Below are 26,346 nucleotides of genomic sequence, written 5' to 3'. Positions count from 1 at the left end.
TCAAAAGAAAGCGAGTTGAAGAAAGGAGCTCAGGGGCACTGTAATTCACAAACCTGCAGAGTTATAAATGACAGCTATCGTCCAAAAATATACTGAAGTAAGGCTGCCAAGAGGACTTGAAAGCGGGGCAGAATTGCAGGAAACCGATTTCAGGAGGTAGACTGGAATTGCATTGAAAGCATAGGAAAAGAGGCAGAACGTCCACAATGATGCACTTGGCCAAAAAGGGCGTATGCGTTTTTTCCTGAATATATTCAGGAAAAAACGCATACGCCCTTTTTGGCCAACCAAGCAAGCTTGCAAAGGAAATCTGCACTACAATGAAGTCTCACTTCCCCCCGGTCAAAAGGGCCATCTGAAAAAAGTGTAAAATCCAGAAAGGCAGGACAGGCCATGGAGAACTGGGAGCCTTGTTATGCTGATGGGCGGGATGTAAATTGCCAACAGACACTCGGGAGAAGTGTATGGTGTTTCCTGAAACATCTAAAAAACAAAGCAACAGAGCCTAGGGCACTTCCACTTATGGTCCTATAGCTTAGGGAAATTAAAATCAAAAAGACACAGCCACCCCAAAGTTTGGGACGCCTCTGTTTACAAGAACCTCGTTTACAGTACAAGTTCAACATCGCAGAAAGTGAAAAATGGATAAAGAAGTTGTGGTATTTACTTACAAAGCAATATCACTCAGCAATGAAATCTATGTCATCAGGCCCTTAGCAGCACAATGAGTGGATTCAGGTATGATGATTCTAACTGAAATAAGTCACACAGAAAAAGAAACATCATAAGATATCAGTAATACACGGAATGTAAACTTGGCTACACAGGAACTGAATTACAGAACAGAACAGGGTCTCAAATTTAGAAAACCAACTTATGCTTGCTTAAGGGGAAAGGTGAGTTGGGGTGCTGCATAAAACCAGAGATTGAAATGAGCACAGATAAAGTTCCTTAAGCCAAATATGGAATAGACAAGAGCTACTCCTTGCTCAACGAAATGGACTCAACACCGCATATTAAACGCCTAAGAATGTACCTGACTAGTAAGTATCTTAAAACCTATGGATTGCTATGTCTCCAAAAGAGAATCAAGCATGTGTACAGGGGCATAAACGCAGCAGTGATAGGATTGGAGAGGTTCGGTGAGCAAATGAAGACCCTTTGAAGTCATATTGCATGGTACCCATTCCACGGGTTTCAACTACCCAGGTTTAAGGTATTCTTCCTTCAGCTAAAACATGCATGTGGAACCTAGAGTATGATCAACCATGTGATCGGGAGACGTGTTCAAATATGTCTCAGTTTTCGTACCCTGGTACTCGGGTGCAACATTCCAGACGCTTTACTAACACCCTCCCGACTTGGAGAGTCAGTCCCTTTAACCTCCTGTTTGGCCCAGTTTGCAATTTCTGCGGAAGATGAACAGGAATAGCGAGAACCAATGAGAGACTAGCTGGAGGTGTCTGGACGGGCAAATTTAACTCTCATTTCCCACCAGGAAGAGGAATTAACCAAAGGCTCAGTGTGCCGTGCCGGAACCAGATTAGGGCCTGAAGCCATCCTGCGGTGTTGCGGCCAGCTCAAAAGAAAGCGAGTTGAAGAAAGGAGCTCAGGGGCACTGTAATTCACAAACCTGCAGAGTTATAAATGACAGCTATCGTCCAAAAATATACTGAAGTAAGGCTGCCAAGAGGACTTGAAAGCGGGGCAGAATTGCAGGAAACCGATTTCAGGAGGTAGACTGGAATTGCATTGAAAGCATAGGAAAAGAGGCAGAACGTCCACAATGATGCACTTGGCCAAAAAGGGCGTATGCGTTTTTTCCTGAATATATTCAGGAAAAAACGCATACGCCCTTTTTGGCCAACCAAGCAAGCTTGCAAAGGAAATCTGCACTACAATGAAGTCTCACTTCCCCCCGGTCAAAAGGGCCATCTGAAAAAAGTGTAAAATCCAGAAAGGCAGGACAGGCCATGGAGAACTGGGAGCCTTGTTATGCTGATGGGCGGGATGTAAATTGCCAACAGACACTCGGGAGAAGTGTATGGTGTTTCCTGAAACATCTAAAAAACAAAGCAACAGAGCCTAGGGCACTTCCACTTATGGTCCTATAGCTTAGGGAAATTAAAATCAAAAAGACACAGCCACCCCAAAGTTTGGGACGCCTCTGTTTACAAGAACCTCGTTTACAGTACAAGTTCAACATCGCAGAAAGTGAAAAATGGATAAAGAAGTTGTGGTATTTACTTACAAAGCAATATCACTCAGCAATGAAATCTATGTCATCAGGCCCTTAGCAGCACAATGAGTGGATTCAGGTATGATGATTCTAACTGAAATAAGTCACACAGAAAAAGAAACATCATAAGATATCAGTAATACACGGAATGTAAACTTGGCTACACAGGAACTGAATTACAGAACAGAACAGGGTCTCAAATTTAGAAAACCAACTTATGCTTGCTTAAGGGTAAAGGTGAGTCGGGGTGCTGCATAAAACCAGAGATTGAAATGAGCACAGATAAAATTCCTTAAGCCAAATATGGAATAGACAAGAGCTACCTCTTGCTCAACGAAATGGACTCAACACCGCATATTAAATGCCTAAGAATGTACCTGACTAGTAAGTATCTTAAAACCTATGGATTGCTATGTCTCCGAAAGAGAATCAAGCATGTGTACAGGGGCATAAACGCAGCAGTGATAGGATTGGAGAGGTTCGGTGAGCAAATGAAGACCCTTTGAAGTCATATTTCATGGTACCCATTCCACGGGTTTCAACTACCCAGGTTTAAGGTATTCTTCCTTCAGCTAAAACATGCATGTGGAACCTAGAGTATGATCAACCATGTGATCGGGAGACGTGTTCAAATATGTCTCAGTTTTGGTACCCTGGTACTCGGGTGCAACATTCCAGACGCTTTACTAACACCCTCCCGACTTGGAGAGTCAGTCCCTTTAACCTCCTGTTTGGCCCAGTTTGCAATTTCTGCGGAAGATGAACAGGAATAGCGAGAACCAATGAGAGACTAGCTGGAGGTGTCTGGACGGGCAAATTTAACTCTCATTTCCCACCAGGAAGAGGAATTAACCAAAGGCTCAGCGTGCCGTGCCGGAACCAGATTAGGGCCTGAAGCCATCCTGCGGTGTTGCGGCCAGCTCAAAAGAAAGCGAGTTGAAGAAAGGAGCTCAGGGGCACTGTAATTCACAAACCTGCAGAGTTATAAATGACAGCTATCGTCCAAAAATATACTGAAGTAAGTCTGCCAAGAGGACTTGAAAGCGGGGCAGAATTGCAGGAAACCGATTTCAGGAGGCAGACTGGAATTGCATTGAAAGCATAGGAGAAGAGGCAGAACGTCCACAATGATGCACTTGGCCAAAAAGGGCGTATGCGTTTTTTCCTGAATATATTCAGGAAAAAACGCATACGCCCTTTTTGGCCAACCAAGCAAGCTTGCAAAGGAAATCTGCACTACAATGAAGTCTCACTTCCCCCCGGTCAAAAGGGCCATCTGAAAAAAGTGTAAAATCCAGAAAGGCAGGACAGGCCATGGAGAACTGGGAGCCTTGTTATGCTGATGGGTGGGATGTAAATTGCCAACAGACACTCGGGAGAAGTGTATGGTGTTTCCTGAAACATCTAAAAAACAAAGCAACAGAGCCTAGGGCACTTCCACTTATGGTCTTATAGCTTAGGGAAATTAAAATCAAAAAGACACAGCCACCCCAAAGTTTGGGACGCCTCTGTTTACAAGAACCTCGTTTACAGTACAAGTTCAACATCACAGAAAGTGAAAAATGGATAAAGAAGTTGTGGTATTTACTTACAAAGCAATATCACTCAGCAATGAAATCTATGTCATCAGGCCCTTAGCAGCACAATGAGTGGATTCAGCTACGATGATTCTAACTGAAATAAGTCACACAGAAAAAGAAATATCATAAGATATCACTAATACACGGAATGTAAACTTGGCTACACAGGAACTGAATTCCAAAACAGAACAGGGTCTCAAATTTAGAAAACCAACTTATGCTTGCTTAAGGGGAAAGGTGAGTTGGGGTGCTGCATAAAACCAGAGATTGAAATGAGCACAGATAAAGTTCCTTAAGCCAAATATGGAATAGACAAGAGCTACTCCTTGCTCAACAAAATGGACTAAACACAGCATATTAAACGCCTAAGAATGTACCTGACTAGTAAGTATCTTAAAACCTATGGATTGCTATGTCTCCAAAAGAGAATCAAGCATGTGTACAGGGGCATAAACGCAGCAGTGATAGGATTGGAGAGGTTCGGTGAGCAAATGAAGACCCTCTGAAGTCATATTACATGGTACCCATTCCACGGGTTTCAACTACCCAGGTTTAAGGTATTCTTCCTTCAGCTAAAACATGCATGTGGAACCTAGAGTATGATCAACCATGTGATCGGGAGATGTGTTCAAATATGTCTCAGTTTCGTACCCTGGTACTCGGGTGCAACATTCCAGACACTTTACTAACACCCTCCCGACTTGGAGAGTCAGCGCCTTTAACCTCCTGTTTGGCCCAGTTTGCAATTTCTGCGGAAGATGAACAGGAATAGCGAGAACCAATGAGAGACTAGCTGGAGGTGTCTGGACGGGCAAATTTAACCCTCATTTCCCACCAGGAAGAGGAATTAACCAAAGGCTCAGCGTGCCATGCCGGAACCAGATTAGGGCCTGAAGCCATCCTGCGGTGTTGCGGCCAGCCCAAAAGAAAGCGAGTTGAAGAAAGGAGCTCAGGGGCACTGTAATTCACAAACCTGCAGAGTTATAAATGACAGCTATCGTCCAAAAATATACTGAAGTAAGGCTGCCAAGAGGACTTGAATGCGGGGCAGAATTGCAGGAAACCGATTTCAGGAGGTAGACTGGAATTGCATTGAAAGCATAGGAAAAGAGGCAGAACGTCCACAATGATGCACTTGGCCAAAAAGGGCGTATGCGTTTTTTCCTGAATATATTCAGGAAAAAACGCATACGCCCTTTTTGGCCAACCAAGCAAGCTTGCAAAGGAAATCTGCACTACAATGAAGTCTCACTTCCCCGCGGTCAAAAGGGCCATCTGAAAAAAGTGTAAAATCCAGAAAGGCAGGACAGGCCATGGAGAACTGGGAGCCTTGTTATGCTGATGGGCGGGATGTAAATTGCCAACAGACACTCGGGAGAAGTGTATGGTGTTTCCTGAAACATCTAAAAAACAAAGCAACAGAGCCTAGGGCACTTCCACTTATGGTCCTATAGCTTAGGGAAATTAAAATCAAAAAGACACAGCCACCCCAAAGTTTGGGACGCCTCTGTTTACAAGAACCTCGTTTACAGTACAAGTTCAACATCGCAGAAAGTGAAAAATGGATAAAGAAGTTGTGGTATTTACTTACAAAGCAATATCACTCAGCAATGAAATCTATGTCATCAGGCCCTTAGCAGCACAATGAGTGGATTCAGGTACGATGATTCTAACTGAAATAAGTCACACAGAAAAAGAAACATCATAAGATATCAGTAATACACGGAATGTAAACTTGGCTACACAGGAACTGAATTACAGAACAGAACAGGGTCTCAAATTTAGAAAACCAACTTATGCTTGCTTAAGGGGAAAGGTGAGTTGGGGTGCTGCATAAAACCAGAGATTGAAATGAGCACAGATAAAGTTCCTTAAGCCAAATATGGAATAGACAAGAGCTACTCCTTGCTCAACGAAATGGACTCAACACCGCATATTAAATGCCTAAGAATGTACCTGACTAGTAAGTATCTTAAAACCTATGGATTGCTATGTCTCCGAAAGAGAATCAAGCATGTGTACAGGGGCATAAACGCAGCAGTGATAGGATTGGAGAGGTTCGGTGAGCAAATGAAGACCCTTTGAAGTCATATTGCATGGTACCCATTCCACGGGTTTCAACTACCCAGGTTTAAGGTATTCTTCCTTCAGGTAAAACATGCATGTGGAACCTAGAGTATGATCAACCATGTGATCGGGAGACGTGTTCAAATATGTCTCAGTTTTCGTACCCTGGTACTCGGGTGCAACATTCCAGACGCTTTACTAACACCCTCCCGACTTGGAGAGTCAGTCCCTTTAACCTCCTGTTTGGCCCAGTTTGCAATTTCTGTGGAAGATGAACAGGAATAGCGAGAACCAATGAGAGACTAGCTGGAGGTGTCTGGACGGGCAAATTTAACTCTCATTTCCCACCAGGAAGAGGAATTAACCAAAGGCTCAGCATGCCGTGCCGGAACCAGATTAGGGCCTGAAGCCATCCTGCGGTGTTGCGGCCAGCTCAAAAGAAAGCGAGTTGAAGAAAGGAGCTCAGGGGCACTGTAATTCACAAACCTGCAGAGTTATAAATGACAGCTATCGTCCAAAAATATACTGAAGTAAGGCTGCCAAGAGGACTTGAAAGCGGGGCAGAATTGCAGGAAACCGATTTCAGGAGGTAGACTGGAATTGCATTGAAAGCATAGGAAAAGAGGCAGAACGTCCACAATGATGCACTTGGCCAAAAAGGGCGTATGCGTTTTTTCCTGAATATATTCAGGAAAAAACGCATATGCCCTTTTTGGCCAACCAAGCAAGCTTGCAAAGGAAATCTGCACTACAATGAAGTCTCACTTCCCCCCGGTCAAAAGGGCCATCTGAAAAAAGTGTAAAATCCAGAAAGGCAGGACAGGCCATGGAGAACTGGGAGCCTTGTTATGCTGATGGGCGGGATGTAAATTGCCAACAGACACTCGGGAGAAGTGTATGGTGTTTCCTGAAACATCTAAAAAACAAAGCAACAGAGCCTAGGGCACTTCCACTTATGGTCCTATAGCTTAGGGAAATTAAAATCAAAAAGACACAGCCACCCCAAAGTTTGGGACGCCTCTGTTTACAAGAACCTCGTTTACAGTACAAGTTCAACATTGCAGAAAGTGAAAAATGGATAAAGAAGTTGTGGTATTTACTTACAAAGCAATATCACTCAGCAATGAAATCTATGTCATCAGGCCCTTAGCAGCACAATGAGTGGATTCAGGTATGATGATTCTAACTGAAATAAGTCACACAGAAAAAGAAACATCATAAGATATCAGTAATACACGGAATGTAAACTTGGCTACACAGGAACTGAATTACAGAACAGAACAGGGTCTCAAATTTAGAAAACCAACTTATGCTTTCTTAAGGGGAAAGGTGAGTTGGGGTGCTGCATAAAACCAGAGATTGAAATGAGCACAGATAAAGTTCCTTAAGCCAAATATGGAATAGACAAGAGCTACCTCTTGCTCAACGAAATGGACTCAACACCGCATATTAAATGCCTAAGAATGTACCTGACTAGTAAGTATCTTAAAACCTATGGATTGCTATGTCTCCGAAAGAGAATCAAGCATGTATATAGGGGCATAAACACAGCAGTGATAGGATTGGAGAGGTTCGGTGAGCAAATGAAGACCCTTTGAAGTCATATTGCATGGTACCCATTCCACGGGTTTCAACTACCCAGGTTTAAGGTATTCTTCCTTCAGCTAAAACATGCATGTGGAACCTAGAGTATGATCAACCATGTGATCGGGAGACGTGTTCAAATATGTCTCAGTTTTCGTACCCTGGTACTCGGGTGCAACATTCCAGACGCTTTACTAACACCCTCCCGACTTGGAGAGTCAGTCCCTTTAACCTCCTGTTTGGCCCAGTTTGCAATTTCTGCGGAAGATGAACAGGAATAGCGAGAACCAATGAGAGACTAGCTGGAGGTGTCTGGACGGGCAAATTTAACTCTCATTTCCCACCAGGAAGAGGAATTAACCAAAGGCTCAGCGTGCCGTGCCGGAACCAGATTAGGGCCTGAAGCCATCCTGCGGTGTTGCGGCCAGCTCAAAAGAAAGCGAGTTGAAGAAAGGAGCTCAGGGGCACTGTAATTCACAAACCTGCAGAGTTATAAATGACAGCTATCGTCCAAAATTATACTGAAGTAAGGCTGCCAAGAGGACTTGAAAGCGGGGCAGAATTGCAGGAAACCGATTTCAGGAGGCACACTGGAATTGCATTGAAAGCATAGGAAAAGAGGCAGAACGTCCACAATGATGCACTTGGCCAAAAAGGGCGTATGCGTTTTTTCCTGAATATATTCAGGAAAAAACGCATACGCCCTTTTTGGCCAACCAAGCAAGCTTGCAAAGGAAATCTGCACTACAATGAAGTCTCACTTCCCCCCGGTCAAAAGGGCCATCTGAAAAAAGTGTAAAATCCAGAAAGGCAGGACAGGCCATGGAGAACTGGGAGCCTTGTTATGCTGATGGGCGGGATGTAAATTGCCAACAGACACTCGGGAGAAGTGTATGGTGTTTCCTGAAACATCTAAAAAACAAAGCAACAGAGCCTAGGGCACTTCCACTTATGGTCCTATAGCTTAGGGAAATTAAAATCAAAAAGACACAGCCACCCCAAAGTTTGGGACGCCTCTGTTTACAAGAACCTCGTGTACAGTACAAGTTCAACATCGCAGAAAGTGAAAAATGGATAAAGAAGTTGTGGTATTTACTTACAAAGCAATATCACTCAGCAATGAAATCTATGTCATCAGGCCCTTAGCAGCACAATGAGTGGATTCAGGTATGATGATTCTAACTGAAATAAGTCACACAGACAAAGAAACATCATAAGATATCAGTAATACACGGAATGTAAACTTGGCTACACAGGAACTGAATTACAGAACAGAACAGGGTCTCAAATTTAGAAAACCAACTTATGCTTGCTTAAGGGTAAAGGTGAGTTGGGGTGCTGCATAAAACCAGAGATTGAAATGAGCACAGATAAAGTTCCTTAAGCCAAATATGGAATAGACAAGAGCTACTCCTTGCTCAACGAAATGGACTCAACACCGCATATTAAATGCCTAAGAATGTACCTGACTAGTAAGTATCTTAAAACCTATGGATTGCTATGTCTCCGAAAGAGAATCAAGCATGTGTACAGGGGCATAAACGCAGCAGTGATAGGATTGGAGAGGTTCGGTGAGCAAATGAAGACCCTTTGAAGTCATATTGCATGGTACCCATTCCACGGGTTTCAACTACCCAGGTTTAAGGTATTCTTCCTTCAGCTAAAACATGCATGTGGAACCTAGAGTATGATCAACCATGTGATCGGGAGACGTGTTCAAATATGTCTCAGTTTTCGTACCCTGGTACTCGGGTGCAACATTCCAGACGCTTTACTAACACCCTCCCGACTTGGAGAGTCAGTCCCTTTAACCTCCTGTTTGGCCCAGTTTGCAATTTCTGCGGAAGATGAACAGGAATAGCGAGAACCAATGAGAGACTAGCTGGAGGTGTCTGGACGGGCAAATTTAACTCTCATTTCCCACCAGGAAGAGGAATTAACCAAAGGCTCAGCGTGCCGTGCCGGAACCAGATTAGGGCCTGAAGCCATCCTGCGGTGTTGCGGCCAGCTCAAAAGAAAGCGAGTTGAAGAAAGGAGCTCAGGGGCACTGTAATTCACAAACCTGCAGAGTTATAAATGACAGCTATCGTCCAAAAATATACTGAAGTAAGGCTGCCAAGAGGACTTGAAAGCGGGGCAGAATTGCAGGAAACCGATTTCAGGAGGTAGACTGGAATTGCATTGAAAGCATAGGAAAAGAGGCAGAACGTCCACAATGATGCACTTGGCCAAAAAGGGCGTATGCGTTTTTTCCTGAATATATTCAGGAAAAAACGCATACGCCCTTTTTGGCCAACCAAGCAAGCTTGCAAAGGAAATCTGCACTACAATGAAGTCTCACTTCCCCCCGGTCAAAAGGGCCATCTGAAAAAAGTGTAAAATCCAGAAAGGCAGGACAGGCCATGGAGAACTGGGAGCCTTGTTATGCTGATGGGCGGGATGTAAATTGCCAACAGACACTCGGGAGAAGTGTATGGTGTTTCCTGAAACATCTAAAAAACAAAGCAACAGAGCCTAGGGCACTTCCACTTATGGTCCTATAGCTTAGGGAAATTAAAATCAAAAAGACACAGCCACCCCAAAGTTTGGGACGTCTCTGTTTACAAGAACCTCGTTTACAGTACAAGTTCAACATCGCAGAAAGTGAAAAATGGATAAAGAAGTTGTGGTATTTACTTACAAAGCAATATCACTCAGCAATGAAATCTATGTCATCAGGCCCTTAGCAGCACAATGAGTGGATTCAGGTATGATGATTCTAACTGAAATAAGTCACACAGAAAAAGAAACATCATAAGATATCAGTAATAAACGGAATGTAAACTTGGCTACACAGGAACTGAATTACAGAACAGAACAGGGTCTCAAATTTAGAAAACCAACTTATGCTTGCTTAAGGGGAAAGGTGAGTTGGGGTGCTGCATAAAACCAGAGATTGAAATGAGCACAGATAAAGTTCCTTAAGCCAAATATGGAATAGACAAGAGCTACTCCTTGCTCAACGAAATGGACTCAACATCGCATATTAAACGCCTAAGAATGTACCTGACTAGTAAGTATCTTAAAACCTATGGATTGCTATGTCTCCGAAAGAGAATCAAGCATGTGTACAGGGGCATAAACACAGCAGTGATAGGATTGGAGAGGTTCGGTGAGCAAATGAAGACCCTTTGAAGTCATATTGCATGGTACCCATTCCACGGGTTTCAACTACCCAGGTTTAAGGTATTCTTCCTTCAGCTAAAACATGCATGTGGAACCTAGAGTATGATCAACCATGTGATCGGGAGACGTGTTCAAATATGTCTCAGTTTTCGTACCCTGGTACTCGGGTGCAACATTCCAGACGCTTTACTAACACCCTCCCGACTTGGAGAGTCAGTCCCTTTAACCTCCTGTTTGGCCCAGTTTGCAATTTCTGCGGAAGATGAACAGGAATAGCGAGAACCAATGAGAGACTAGCTGGAGGTGTCTGGACGGGCAAATTTAACTCTCATTTCCCACCAGGAAGAGGAATTAACCAAAGGCTCAGCGTGCCGTGCCGGAACCAGATTAGGGCCTGAAGCCATCCTGCGGTGTTGCGGCCAGCTCAAAAGAAAGCGAGTTGAAGAAAGGAGCTCAGGGGCACTGTAATTCACAAACCTGCAGAGTTATAAATGACAGCTATCGTCCAAAAATATACTGAAGTAAGGCTGCCAAGAGGACTTGAAAGCGGGGCAGAATTGCAGGAAACCGATTTCAGGAGGCAGACTGGAATTGCATTGAAAGCATAGGAAAAGAGGCAGAACGTCCACAATGATGCACTTGGCCAAAAAGGGCGTATGCGTTTTTTCCTGAATATATTCAGGAAAAAATGCATACGCCCTTTTTGGCCAACCAAGCAAGCTTGCAAAGGAAATCTGCACTACAATGAAGTCTCACTTCCCCCCGGTCAAAAGGGCCATCTGAAAAAAGTGTAAAATCCAGAAAGGCAGGACAGGCCATGGAGAACTGGGAGCCTTGTTATGCTGATGGGCGGGATGTAAATTGCCAACAGACACTCGGGAGAAGTGTATGGTGTTTCCTGAAACATCTAAAAAACAAAGCAACAGAGCCTAGGGCACTTCCACTTATGGTCCTATAGCTTAGGGAAATTAAAATCAAAAAGACACAGCCACCCCAAAGTTTGGGACGCCTCTGTTTACAAGAACCTCGTGTACAGTACAAGTTCAACATCGCAGAAAGTGAAAAATGGATAAAGAAGTTGTGGTATTTACTTACAAAGCAATATCACTCAGCAATGAAATCTATGTCATCAGGCCCTTAGCAGCACAATGAGTGGATTCAGGTATGATGATTCTAACTGAAATAAGTCACACAGACAAAGAAACATCATAAGATATCAGTAATACACGGAATGTAAACTTGGCTACACAGGAACTGAATTACAGAACAGAACAGGGTCTCAAATTTAGAAAACCAACTTATGCTTGCTTAAGGGTAAAGGTGAGTCGGGGTGCTGCATAAAACCAGAGATTGAAATGAGCACAGATAAAGTTCCTTAAGCCAAATATGGAATAGACAAGAGCTACTCCTTGCTCAACGAAATGGACTCAACACCGCATATTAAATGCCTAAGAATGTACCTGACTAGTAAGTATCTTAAAACCTATGGATTGCTATGTCTCCGAAAGAGAATCAAGCATGTGTACAGGGGCATAAACGCAGCAGTGATAGGATTGGAGAGGTTCGGTGAGCAAATGAAGACCCTTTGAAGTCATATTGCATGGTACCCATTCCACGGGTTTCAACTACCCAGGTTTAAGGTATTCTTCCTTCAGCTAAAACATGCATGTGGAACCTAGAGTATGATCAACCATGTGATCGGGAGACGTGTTCAAATATGTCTCAGTTTTCGTACCCTGGTACTCGGGTGCAACATTCCAGACGCTTTACTAACACCCTCCCGACTTGGAGAGTCAGTCCCTTTAACCTCCTGTTTGGCCCAGTTTGCAATTTCTGCGGAAGATGAACAGGAATAGCGAGAACCAATGAGAGACTAGCTGGAGGTGTCTGGACGGGCAAATTTAACTCTCATTTCCCACCAGGAAGAGGAATTAACCAAAGGCTCAGCGTGCCGTGCCGGAACCAGATTAGGGCCTGAAGCCATCCTGCGGTGTTGCGGCCAGCTCAAAAGAAAGCGAGTTGAAGAAAGGAGCTCAGGGGCACTGTAATTCACAAACCTGCAGAGTTATAAATGACAGCTATCGTCCAAAAATATACTGAAGTAAGGCTGCCAAGAGGACTTGAAAGCGGGGCAGAATTGCAGGAAACCGATTTCAGGAGGTAGACTGGAATTGCATTGAAAGCATAGGAAAAGAGGCAGAACGTCCACAATGATGCACTTGGCCAAAAAGGGCGTATGCGTTTTTTCCTGAATATATTCAGGAAAAAACGCATACGCCCTTTTTGGCCAACCAAGCAAGCTTGCAAAGGAAATCTGCACTACAATGAAGTCTCACTTCCCCCCGGTCAAAAGGGCCATCTGAAAAAAGTGTAAAATCCAGAAAGGCAGGACAGGCCATGGAGAACTGGGAGCCTTGTTATGCTGATGGGCGGGATGTAAATTGCCAACAGACACTCGGGAGAAGTGTATGGTGTTTCCTGAAACATCTAAAAAACAAAGCAACAGAGCCTAGGGCACTTCCACTTATGGTCCTATAGCTTAGGGAAATTAAAATCAAAAAGACACAGCCACCCCAAAGTTTGGGACGCCTCTGTTTACAAGAACCTCGTTTACAGTACAAGTTCAACATCGCAGAAAGTGAAAAATGGATAAAGAAGTTGTGGTATTTACTTACAAAGCAATATCACTCAGCAATGAAATCTATGTCATCAGGCCCTTAGCAGCACAATGAGTGGATTCAGGTATGATGATTCTAACTGAAATAAGTCACACAGAAAAAGAAACATCATAAGATATCACTAATACACGGAATGTAAACTTGGCTACACAGGAACTGAATTACAGAACAGAACAGGGTCTCAAATTTAGAAAACCAACTTATGCTTGCTTAAGGGGAAAGGTGAGTTGGGGTGCTGCATAAAACCAGAGATTGAAATGAGCACAGATAAAGTTCCTTAAGCCAAATATGGAATAGACAAGAGCTACTCCTTGCTCAACGAAATGGACTCAACACCGCATATTAAATGCCTAAGAATGTACCTGACTAGTAAGTATCTTAAAACCTATGGATTGCTATGTCTCCGAAAGAGAATCAAGCATGTGTACAGGGGCATAAACGCAGCAGTGATAGGATTGGAGAGGTTCGGTGAGCAAATGAAGACCCTTTGAAGTCATATTGCATGGTACCCATTCCACGGGTTTCAACTACCCAGGTTTAAGGTATTCTTCCTTCAGCTAAAACATGCATGTGGAACCTAGAGTATGATCAACCATGTGATCGGGAGACGTGTTCAAATATGTCTCAGTTTTCGTACCCTGGTACTCGGGTGCAACATTCCAGACGCTTTACTAACACCCTCCCGACTTGGAGAGTCAGTCCCTTTAACCTCCTGTTTGGCCCAGTTTGCAATTTCTGCGGAAGATGAACAGGAATAGCGAGAACCAATGAGAGACTAGCTGGAGGTGTCTGGACGGGCAAATTTAACTCTCATTTCCCACCAGGAAGAGGAATTAACCAAAGGCTCAGCGTGCCGTGCCGGAACCAGATTAGGGCCTGAAGCCATCCTGCGGTGTTGCGGCCAGCTCAAAAGAAAGCGAGTTGAAGAAAGGAGCTCAGGGGCACTGTAATTCACAAACCTGCAGAGTTATAAATGACAGCTATCATCCAAAAATATACTGAAGTAAGGTTTCCAAGAGGACTTGAAAGCGGGGCAGAATTGCAGGAAACCGATTTCAGGAGGCAGACTGGAATTGCATTGAAAGCATAGGAAAAGAGGCAGAACGTCCACAATGATGCACTTGGCCAAAAAGGGCGTATGCGTTTTTTCCTGAATATATTCAGGAAAAAACGCATACGCCCTTTTTGGCCAACCAAGCAAGCTTGCAAAGGAAATCTGCACTACAATGAAGTCTCACTTCCCCCCGGTCAAAAGGGCCATCTGAAAAAAGTGTAAAATCCAGAAAGGCAGGACAGGCCATGGAGAACTGGGAGCCTTGTTATGCTGATGGGCAGGATGTAAATTGCCAACAGACACTCGGGAGAAGTGTATGGTGTTTCCTGAAACATCTAAAAAACAAAGCAACAGAGCCTAGGGCACTTCCACTTATGGTCCTATAGCTTAGGGAAATTAAAATCAAAAAGACACAGCCACCCCAAAGTTTGGGACGCCTCTGTTTACAAGAACCTCGTTTACAGTACAAGTTCAACATCGCAGAAAGTGAAAAATGGATAAAGAAGTTGTGGTATTTACTTACAAAGCAATATCACTCAGCAATGAAATCTATGTCATCAGGCCCTTAGCAGCACAATGAGTGGATTCAGGTATGATGATTCTAACTGAAATAAGTCACACAGAAAAAGAAATATCATAAGATATCAGTAATACACGGAATGTAAACTTGGCTACACAGGAACTGAATTACAGAACAGAACAGGGTCTCAAATTTAGAAAACCAACTTATGCTTGCTTAAGGGTAAAGGTGAGTTGGGGTGCTGCATAAAACCAGAGATTGAAATGAGCACAGATAAAGTTCCTTAAGCCAAATATGGAATAGACAAGAGCTACTCCTTGCTCAACGAAATGGACTCAACACCGCATATTAAATGCCTAAGAATGTACCTGACTAGTAAGTATCTTAAAACCTATGGATTGCTATGTCTCCGAAAGAGAATCAAGCATGTGTACAGGGGCATAAACGCAGCAGTGATAGGATTGGAGAGGTTCGGTGAGCAAATGAAGACCCTTTGAAGTCATATTGCATGGTACCCATTCCACGGGTTTCAACTACCCAGGTTTAAGGTATTCTTCCTTCAGCTAAAACATGCATGTGGAACCTAGAGTATGATCAACCATGTGATCGGGAGACGTGTTCAAATATGTCTCAGTTTTCGTACCCTGGTACTCGGGTGCAACATTCCAGACGCTTTACTAACACCCTCCCGACTTGGAGAGTCAGTCCCTTTAACCTCCTGTTTGGCCCAGTTTGCAATTTCTGCGGAAGATGAACAGGAATAGCGAGAACCAATGAGAGACTAGCTGGAGGTGTCTGGACGGGCAAATTTAACTCTCATTTCCCACCAGGAAGAGGAATTAACCAAAGGCTCAGCGTGCCGTGCCGGAACCAGATTAGGGCCTGAAGCCATCCTGCAGTGTTGCGGCCAGCTCAAAAGAAAGCGAGTTGAAGAAAGGAGCTCAGGGGCACTGTAATTCACAAACCTGCAGAGTTATAAATGACAGCTATCGTCCAAAAATATACTGAAGTAAGGCTGACAAGAGGACTTGAAAGCGGGGCAGAATTGCAGGAAACCGATTTCAGGAGGTAGACTGGAATTGCATTGAAAGCATAGGAAAAGAGGCAGAACGTCCACAATGATGCACTTGGCCAAAAAGGGCGTATGCGTTTTTTCCTGAATATATTCAGGAAAAAACGCATACGCCCTTTTTGGCCAACCAAGCAAGCTTGCAAAGGAAATCTGCACTACAATGAAGTCTCACTTCCCCCCGGTCAAAAGGGCCATCTGAAAAAAGTGTAAAATCCAGAAAGACAGGACAGGCCATGGAGAACTGGGAGCCTTGTTATGCTGATGGGCGGGATGTAAATTGCCAACAGACACTCGGGAGAAGTGTATGGTGTTTCCTGAAACATCTAAAAAACAAAGCAACAGAGCCTAGGGCACTTCCACTTATGGTCCTATAGCTTAGGGAAATTAAAATCAAAAAGACACAGCCACCCCAAAGTTTGGGACGCCTCTGTTTACAAGAACCTCGTTTACAGTACAAGTTCAACATCGCAGAAAGTGAAAAATGGATAAAGAAGTTGTGGTATTTACTTACAAAGCAATATCACTCAGCAATGAAATCTATGTCATCAGGCCCTTAGCAGCACAATGAGTGGATTCAGGTATGATGATTCTAACTGAAATAAGTCACACAGAAAAAGAAACATCATAAGATATCAGTAATACACGGAATGTAAACTTGGCTACACAGGAACTGAATTACAGAACAGAACAGGGTCTCAAATTTAGAAAACCAACTTATGCTTGCTTAAGGGTAAAGGTGAGTTGGGGTGCTGCATAAAACCAGAGATTGAAATGAGCACAGATAAAGTTCCTTAAGCCAAATATGGAATAGACAAGAGCTACTCCTTGCTCAACGAAATGGACTCAACACCGCATATTAAATGCCTAAGAATGTACCTGACTAGTAAGTATCTTAAAACCTATGGATTGCTATGTCTCCGAAAGAGAATCAAGCATGTGTACAGGGGCATAAATGCAGCAGTGATAGGATTGGAGAGGTTCGGTGAGCAAATGAAGACCCTTTGAAGTCATATTGCATGGTACCCATTCCACGGGTTTCAACTACCCAGGTTTAAGGTATTCTTCCTTCAGCTAAAACATGCATGTGGAACCTAGAGTATGATCAACCATGTGATCGGGAGACGTGTTCAAATATGTCTCAGTTTTCGTACCCTGGTACTCGGGTGCAACATTCCAGACGCTTTACTAACACCCTCCCGACTTGGAGAGTCAGTCCCTTTAACCTCCTGTTTGGCCCAGTTTGCAATTTCTGCGGAAGATGAACAGGAATAGCGAGAACCAATGAGAGACTAGCTGGAGGTGTCTGGACGGGCAAATTTAACTCTCATTTCCCACCAGGAAGAGGAATTAACCAAAGGCTCAGCGTGCCGTGCCGGAACCAGATTAGGGCCTGAAGCCATCCTGCAGTGTTGCGGCCAGCTCAAAAGAAAGCGAGTTGAAGAAAGGAGCTCAGGGGCACTGTAATTCACAAACCTGCAGAGTTATAAATGACAGCTATCGTCCAAAAATATACTGAAGTAAGGCTGCCAAGAGGACTTGAAAGCGGGGCAGAATTGCAGGAAACCGATTTCAGGAGGTAGACTGGAATTGCATTGAAAGCATAGGAAAAGAGGCAGAACGTCCACAATGATGCACTTGGCCAAAAAGGGCGTATGCGTTTTTTCCTGAATATATTCAGGAAAAAACGCATACGTCCTTTTTGGCCAACCAAGCAAGCTTGCAAAGGAAATCTGCACTACAATGAAGTCTCACTTCCCCCCGGTCAAAAGGGCCATCTGAAAAAAGTGTAAAATCCAGAAAGACAGGACAGGCCATGGAGAACTGGGAGCCTTGTTATGCTGATGGGCGGGATGTAAATTGCCAACAGACACTCGGGAGAAGTGTATGGTGTTTCCTGAAACATCTAAAAAACAAAGCAACAGAGCCTAGGGCACTTCCACTTATGGTCCTATAGCTTAGGGAAATTAAAATCAAAAAGACACAGCCACCCCAAAGTTTGGGACGCCTCTGTTTACAAGAACCTCGTTTACAGTACAAGTTCAACATCGCAGAAAGGGAAAAATGGATAAAGAAGTTGTGGTATTTACTTACAAAGCAATATCACTCAGCAATGAAATCTATGTCATCAGGCCCTTAGCAGCACAATGAGTGGATTCAGGTATGATGATTCTAACTGAAATAAGTCACACAGAAAAAGAAACATCATAAGATATCAGTAATACACGGAATGTAAACTTGGCTACACAGGAACTGAATTACAGAACAGAACAGGGTCTCAAATTTAGAAAACCAACTTATGCTTGCTTAAGGGTAAAGGTGAGTTGGGGTGCTGCATAAAACCAGAGATTGAAATGAGCACAGATAAAATTCCTTAAGCCAAATATGGAATAGACAAGAGCTACCTCTTGCTCAACGAAATGGACTCAACACCGCATATTAAATGCCTAAGAATGTACCTGACTAGTAAGTATCTTAAAACCTATGGATTGCTATGTCTCCGAAAGAGAATCAAGCATGTGTACAGGGGCATAAACGCAGCAGTGATAGGATTGGAGAGGTTCGGTGAGCAAATGAAGACCCTTTGAATTCATATTGCATGGTACCCATTCCACGGGTTTCAACTACCCAGGTTTAAGGTATTCTTCCTTCAGGTAAAACATGCATGTGGAACCTAGAGTATGATCAACCATGTGATCGGGAGATGTGTTCAAATATGTCTCAGTTTTCGTACCCTGGTACTCGGGTGCAACATTCCAGACGCTTTACTAACACCCTCCCGACTTGGAGAGTCAGTCCCTTTAACCTCCTGTTTGGCCCAGTTTGCAATTTCTGCGGAAGATGAACAGGAATAGCGAGAACCAATGAGAGACTAGCTGGAGGTGTCTGGACGGGCAAATTTAACTCTCATTTCCCACCAGGAAGAGGAATTAACCAAAGGCTCAGCGTGCCGTGCTGGAACCAGATTAGGGCCTGAAGCCATCCTGCGGTGTTGCGGCCAGCTCAAAAGAAAGCGAGTTGAAGAAAGGAGCTCAGGGGCACTGTAATTCACAAACCTGCAGAGTTATAAATGACAGCTATCGTCCAAAAATATACTGAAGTAAGGCTGCCAAGAGGACTTGAAAGCGGGGCAGAATTGCAGGAAACCGATTTCAGGAGGTAGACTGGAATTGCATTGAAAGCATAGGAAAAGAGGCAGAACGTCCACAATGATGCACTTGGCGAAAAAGGGCGTATGCGTTTTTTCCTGAATATATTCAGGAAAAAACGCATAGGCCCTTTTTGGCCAACCAAGCAAGCTTGCAAAGGAAATCTGCACTACAATGAAGTCTCACTTCCCCGCGGTCAAAAGGGCCATCTGAAAAAAGTGTAAAATCCAGAAAGGCAGGACAGGCCATGGAGAACTGGGAGCCTTGTTATGCTGATGGGCGGGATGTAAATTGCCAACAGACACTCGGGAGAAGTGTATGGTGTTTCCTGAAACATCTAAAAAACAAAGCAACAGAGCCTAGGGCACTTCCACTTATGGTCCTATAGCTTAGGGAAATTAAAATCAAAAAGACACAGCCACCCCAAAGTTTGGGACGCCTCTGTTTACAAGAACCTCGTTTACAGTACAAGTTCAACATCGCAGAAAGTGAAAAATGGATAAAGAAGTTGTGGTATTTACTTACAAAGCAATATCACTCAGCAATGAAATCTATGTCATCAGGCCCTTAGCAGCACAATGAGTGGATTCAGGTATGATGATTCTAACTGAAATAAGTCACACAGAAAAAGAAACATCATAAGATATCAGTAATACACGGAATGTAAACTTGGCTACACAGGAACTGAATTACAGAACAGAACAGGGTCTCAAATTTAGAAAACCAACTTATGCTTGCTTAAGGGTAAAGGTGAGTTGGGGTGCTGCATAAAACCAGAGATTGAAATGAGCACAGATAAAGTTCCTTAAGCCAAATATGGAATAGACAAGAGCTACTCCTTGCTCAACGAAATGGACTCAACACCGCATATTAAATGCCTAAGAATGTACCTGACTAGTAAGTATCTTAAAACCTATGGATTGCTATGTCTCCGAAAGAGAATCAAGCATGTGTACAGGGGCATAAATGCAGCAGTGATAGGATTGGAGAGGTTCGGTGAGCAAATGAAGACCCTTTGAAGTCATATTGCATGGTACCCATTCCACGGGTTTCAACTACCCAGGTTTAAGGTATTCTTCCTTCAGCTAAAACATGCATGTGGAACCTAGAGTATGATCAACCATGTGATTGGGAGACGTGTTCAAATATGTCTCAGTTTTCGTACCCTGGTACTCAGGTGCAACATTCCAGACGCTTTACTAACACCCTCCCGACTTGGAGAGTCAGTCCCTTTAACCTCCTGTTTGGCCCAGTTTGCAATTTCTGCGGAAGATGAACAGGAATAGCGAGAACCAATGAGAGACTAGCTGGAGGTGTCTGGACGGGCAAATTTAACTCTCATTTCCCACCAGGAAGAGGAATTAACCAAAGGCTCAGCGTGCCGTGCCGGAACCAGATTAGGGCCTGAAGCCATCCTGCGGTGTTGCGGCCAGCTCAAAAGAAAGCGAGTTGAAGAAAGGAGCTCAGGGGCACTGTAATTCACAAACCTGCAGAGTTATAAATGACAGCTATCGTCCAAAAATATACTGAAGTAAGGCTGCCAAGAGGACTTGAAAGCGGGGCAGAATTGCAGGAAACCAATTTCAGGAGGTAGACTGGAATTGCATTGAAAGCATAGGAAAAGAGGCAGAACGTCCACAATGATGCACTTGGCCAAAAAAGGCGTATGCGTTTTTTCCTGAATATATTCAGGAAAAAACGCATACGCCCTTTTTGGCCAACCAAGCAAGCTTGCAAAGGAAATCTGCACTACAATGAAGTCTCACTTCCCCCCGGTCAAAAGGGCCATCTGAAAAAAGTGTAAAATCCAGAAAGGCAGGACAGGCCATGGAGAACTGGGAGCCTTGTTATGCTGATGGGCGGGATGTAAATTGCCAACAGACACTCGGGAGAAGTGTATGGTGTTTCCTGAAACATCTAAAAAACAAAGCAACAGAGCCTAGGGCACTTCCACTTATGGTCCTATAGCTTAGGGAAATTAAAATCAAAAAGACACAGCCACCCCAAAGTTTGGGACGCCTCTGTTTACAAGAACCTCGTTTACAGTACAAGTTCAACATCGCAGAAAGTGAAAAATGGATAAAGAAGTTGTGGTATTTACTTACAAAGCAATATCACTCAGCAATGAAATCTATGTCATCAGGCCCTTAGCAGCACAATGAGTGGATTCAGGTATGATGATTCTAACTGAAATAAGTCACACAGAAAAAGAAACATCATAAGATATCAGTAATACACGGAATGTAAACTTGGCTACACAGGAACTGTATTACAGAACAGAACAGGGTCTCAAATTTAGAAAACCAACTTATGCTTGCTTAAGGGGAAAGGTGAGTTGGGGTGCTGCATAAAACCAGAGATTGAAATGAGCACAGATAAAGTTCCTTAAGCCAAATATGGAATAGACAAGAGCTACTCCTTGCTCAACGAAATGGACTCAACACCCCATATTAAACGCCTAAGAATGTACCTGACTAGTAAGTATCTTAAAACCTATGGATTGCTATGTCTCCGAAAGAGAATCAAGCATGTGTACAGGGGCATAAACGCAGCAGTGATAGGATTGGAGAGGTTCGGTGAGCAAATGAAGACCCTTTGAAGTCATATTGCATGGTACCCATTCCACGGGTTTCAACTACCCAGGTTTAAGGTATTCTTCCTTCAGGTAAAACATGCATGTGGAACCTAGAGTATGATCAACCATGTGATCGGGAGACGTGTTCAAATATGTCTCAGTTTTCGTACCCTGGTACTCGGGTGCAACATTCCAGACGCTTTACTAACACCCTCCCGACTTGGAGAGTCAGTCCCTTTAACCTCCTGTTTGGCCCAGTTTGCAATTTCTGCGGAAGATGAACAGGAATAGCGAGAACCAATGAGAGACTAGCTGGAGGTGTCTGGACGGGCAAATTTAACTCTCATTTCCCACCAGGAAGAGGAATTAACCAAAGGCTCAGCGTGCCGTGCCGGAACAAGATTAGGGCCTGAAGCCATCCTGCGGTGTTGCGGCCAGCTCAAAAGAAAGCGAGTTGAAGAAAGGAGCTCAGGGGCACTCTAATTCACAAACCTGCAGAGTTATAAATGACAGCTATCGTCCAAAAATATACTGAAGTAAGGCTGCCAAGAGGACTTGAAAGCGGGGCAGAATTGCAGGAAACCGATTTCAGGAGGTAGACTGGAATTGCATTGAAAGCATAGGAAAAGAGGCAGAACGTCCACAATGATGCACTTGGCGAAAAAGGGCGTATGCGTTTTTTCCTGAATATATTCAGGAAAAAACGCATACGTCCTTTTTGGCCAACCAAGCAAGCTTGCAAAGGAAATCTGCACTACAATGAAGTCTCACTTCCCCCCGGTCAAAAGGGCCATCTGAAAAAAGTGTAAAATCCAGAAAGACAGGACAGGCCATGGAGAACTGGGAGCCTTGTTATGCTGATGGGCGGGATGTAAATTGCCAACAGACACTCGGGAGAAGTGTATGGTGTTTCCTGAAACATCTAAAAAACAAAGCAACAGAGCCTAGGGCACTTCCACTTATGGTCCTATAGCTTAGGGAAATTAAAATCAAAAAGACACAGCCACCCCAAAGTTTGGGACGCCTCTGTTTACAAGAACCTCATTTACAGTACAAGTTCAACATCGCAGAAAGTGAAAAATGGATAAAGAAGTTGTGGTATTTACTTACAAAGCAATATCACTCAGCAATGAAATCTATGTCATCAGGCCCTTAGCAGCACAATGAGTGGATTCAGGTATGATGATTCTAACTGAAATAAGTCACACAGAAAAAGAAACATCATAAGATATCAGTAATACACGGAATGTAAACTTGGCTACACAGGAACTGAATTACAGAACAGAACAGGGTCTCAAATTGAGAAAACCAACTTATGCTTGCTTAAGGGTAAAGGTGAGTTGGGGTGCTGCATAAAACCAGACATTGAAATGAGCACAGATAAAGTTCCTTAAGCCAAATATGGAATAGACAAGAGCTACCTCTTGCTCAACGAAATGGACTCAACACCGCATATTAAATGCCTAAGAATGTACCTGACTAGTAAGTATCTTAAAACCTATGGATTGCTATGTCTCCGAAAGAGAATCAAGCATGTGTACAGGGGCATAAACGCAGCAGTGATAGGATTGGAGAGGTTTGGTGAGCAAATGAAGACCCTTTGAAGTCATATTGCATGGTACCCATTCCACGGGTTTCAACTACCCAGGTTTAAGGTATTCTTCCTTCAGCTAAAACATGCATGTGGAACCTAGAGTATGATCAACCATGTGATCGGGAGATGTGTTCAAATATGTCTCAGTTTTCGTACCCTGGTACTCGGGTGCAACATTCCAGACGCTTTACTAACACCCTCCCGACTTGGAGAGTCAGTCCCTTTAACCTCCTGTTTGGCCCAGTTTGCAATTTCTGCGGAAGATGAACAGGAATAGCGAGAACCAATGAGAGACTAGCTGGAGGTGTCTGGACGGGCAAATTTAACTCTCATTTCCCACCAGGAAGAGGAATTAACCAAAGGCTCAGCGTGCCGTGCCGGAACCAGATTAGGGCCTGAAGCCATCCTGCGGTGTTGCGGCCAGCTCAAAAGAAAGCGAGTTGAAGAAAGGAGCTCAGGGGCACTGTAATTCACAAACCTGCAGAGTTATAAATGACAGCTATCGTCCAAAAATATACTGAAGTAAGGCTGCCAAGAGGACTTGAAAGCGGGGCAGAATTGCAGGAAACCGATTTCAGGAGGTAGACTGGAATTGCATTGAAAGCATAGGAAAAGAGGCAGAACGTCCACAATGATGCACTTGGCCAAAAAGGGCGTATGCGTTTTTTCCTGAATATATTCAGGAAAAAACGCATACGCCCTTTTTGGCCAACCAAGCAAGCTTGCAAAGGAAATCTGCACTACAATGAAGTCTCACTTCCCCCCGGTCAAAAGGGCCATCTGAAAAAAGTGTAAAATCCAGAAAGGCAGGACAGGCCATGGAGAACTGGGAGCCTTGTTATGCTGATGGGCGGGATGTAAATTGCCAACAGACACTCGGGAGAAGTGTATGGTGTTTCCTGAAACATCTAAAAAACAAAGCAACAGAGCCTAGGGCACTTCCACTTATGGTCCTATAGCTTAGGGAAATTAAAATCAAAAAGACACAGCCACCCCAAAGTTTGGGACGCCTCTGTTTACAAGAACCTCGTTTACAGTACAAGTTCAACATCGCAGAAAGTGAAAAATGGATAAAGAACTTGTGGTACTTACGTGCAATGCAGTATCACTCAGCAATGAAATCTATGTCATCAGGCCCTTAGCAGCACAATGAGTGGATTCAGGTATGATGATTCTAACTGAAATAAGTCACACAGAAAATGAAACATCATAAGATATCAGTAATACACGGAATGTAAACTTGGCTACACAGGAACTGAATTACAGAACAGAACAGGGTCTCAAATTTAGAAAACCAACTTATGCTTGCTTAAGGGTAAAGGTGAGTTGGGGTGCTGCATAAAACCAGAGATTGAAATGAGCACAGATAAAGTTCCTTAAGCCAAATATGGAATAGACAAGAGCTACTCCTTGCTCAACGAAATGGACTCAACACCGCATATTAAATGCCTAAGAATGTACCTGACTAGTAAGTATCTTAAAACCTATGGATTGCTATGTCTCCGAAAGAGAATCAAGCATGTGTACAGGGGCATAAACGCAGCAGTGATAGGATTGGAGAGGTTCGGTGAGCAAATGAAGACCCTTTGAAGTCATATTGCATGGTACCCATTCCACGGGTTTCAACTACCCAGGTTTAAGGTATTCTTCCTTCAGCTAAAACATGCATGTGGAACCTAGAGTATGATCAACCATGTGATCGGGAGACGTGTTCAAATATGTCTCAGTTTTCGTACCCTGGTACTCGGGTGCAACATTCCAGACGCTTTACTAACACCCTCCCGACTTGGAGAGTCAGTCCCTTTAACCTCCTGTTTGGCCCAGTTTGCAATTTCTGCGGAAGATGAACAGGAATAGCGAGAACCAATGAGAGACTAGCTGGAGGTGTCTGGACGGGCAAATTTAACTCTCATTTCCCACCAGGAAGAGGAATTAACCAAAGGCTCAGCGTGCCGTGCCGGAACCAGATTAGGGCCTGAAGCCATCCTGCGGTGTTGCGGCCAGCTCAAAAGAAAGCGAGTTGAAGAAAGGAGCTCAGGGGCACTGTAATTCACAAACCTGCAGAGTTATAAATGACAGCTATCGTCCAAAAATATACTGAAGTAAGGCTGCCAAGAGGACTTGAAAGCGGGGCAGAATTGCAGGAAACTGATTTCAGGAGGCAGACTGGAATTGCATTGAAAGCATAGGAAAAGAGGCAGAACGTCCACAATGATGCACTTGGCCAAAAAGGGCGTATGCGTTTTTTCCTGAATATATTCAGGAAAAAACGCATACGCCCTTTTTGGCCAACCAAGCAAGCTTGCAAAGGAAATCTGCACTACAATGAAGTCTCACTTGCCCCCGGTCAAAAGGGCCATCTGAAAAAAGTGTAAAATCCAGAAAGGCAGGACAGGCCATGGAGAACTGGGAGCCTTGTTATGCTGATGGGCGGGATGTAAATTGCCAACAGACACTCGGGAGAAGTGTATGGTGTTTCCTGAAACATCTAAAAAACAAAGCAACAGAGCCTAGGGCACTTCCACTTATGGTCCTATAGCTTAGGGAAATTAAAATCAAAAAGACACAGCCACCCCAAAGTTTGGGACGCCTCTGTTTACAAGAACCTCGTTTACAGTACAAGTTCAACATCGCAGAAAGTGAAAAATGGATAAAGAAGTTGTGGTATTTACTTACAAAGCAATATCACTCTGCAATGAAATCTATGTCATCAGGCCCTTAGCAGCACAATGAGTGGATTCAGGTATGATGATTCTAACTGAAATAAGTCACACAGAAAAAGAAACATCATAAGATATCAGTAATACACGGAATGTAAACTTGGCTACACAGGAACTGAATTACAGAACAGAACAGGGTCTCAAATTTAGAAAACCAACTTATGCTTGCTTAAGGGTAAAGGTGAGTCGGGGTGCTGCATAAAACCAGAGATTGAAATGAGCACAGATAAAGTTCCTTAAGCCAAATATGGAATAGACAAGAGCTACTCCTTGCTCAACGAAATGGACTCAACACCGCATATTAAATGCCTAAGAATGTACCTGACTAGTAAGTATCTTAAAACCTATGGAT

Source organism: Pseudorca crassidens, chromosome 4 (assembly GCF_039906515.1).
Source record: "Pseudorca crassidens isolate mPseCra1 chromosome 4, mPseCra1.hap1, whole genome shotgun sequence".
Classification (NCBI taxonomy): Eukaryota; Metazoa; Chordata; class Mammalia; order Artiodactyla; family Delphinidae; genus Pseudorca; species Pseudorca crassidens.
The sequence above is the reverse complement of the archived record's forward strand: the minus strand, read 5'-3'. Positions refer to the sequence as shown.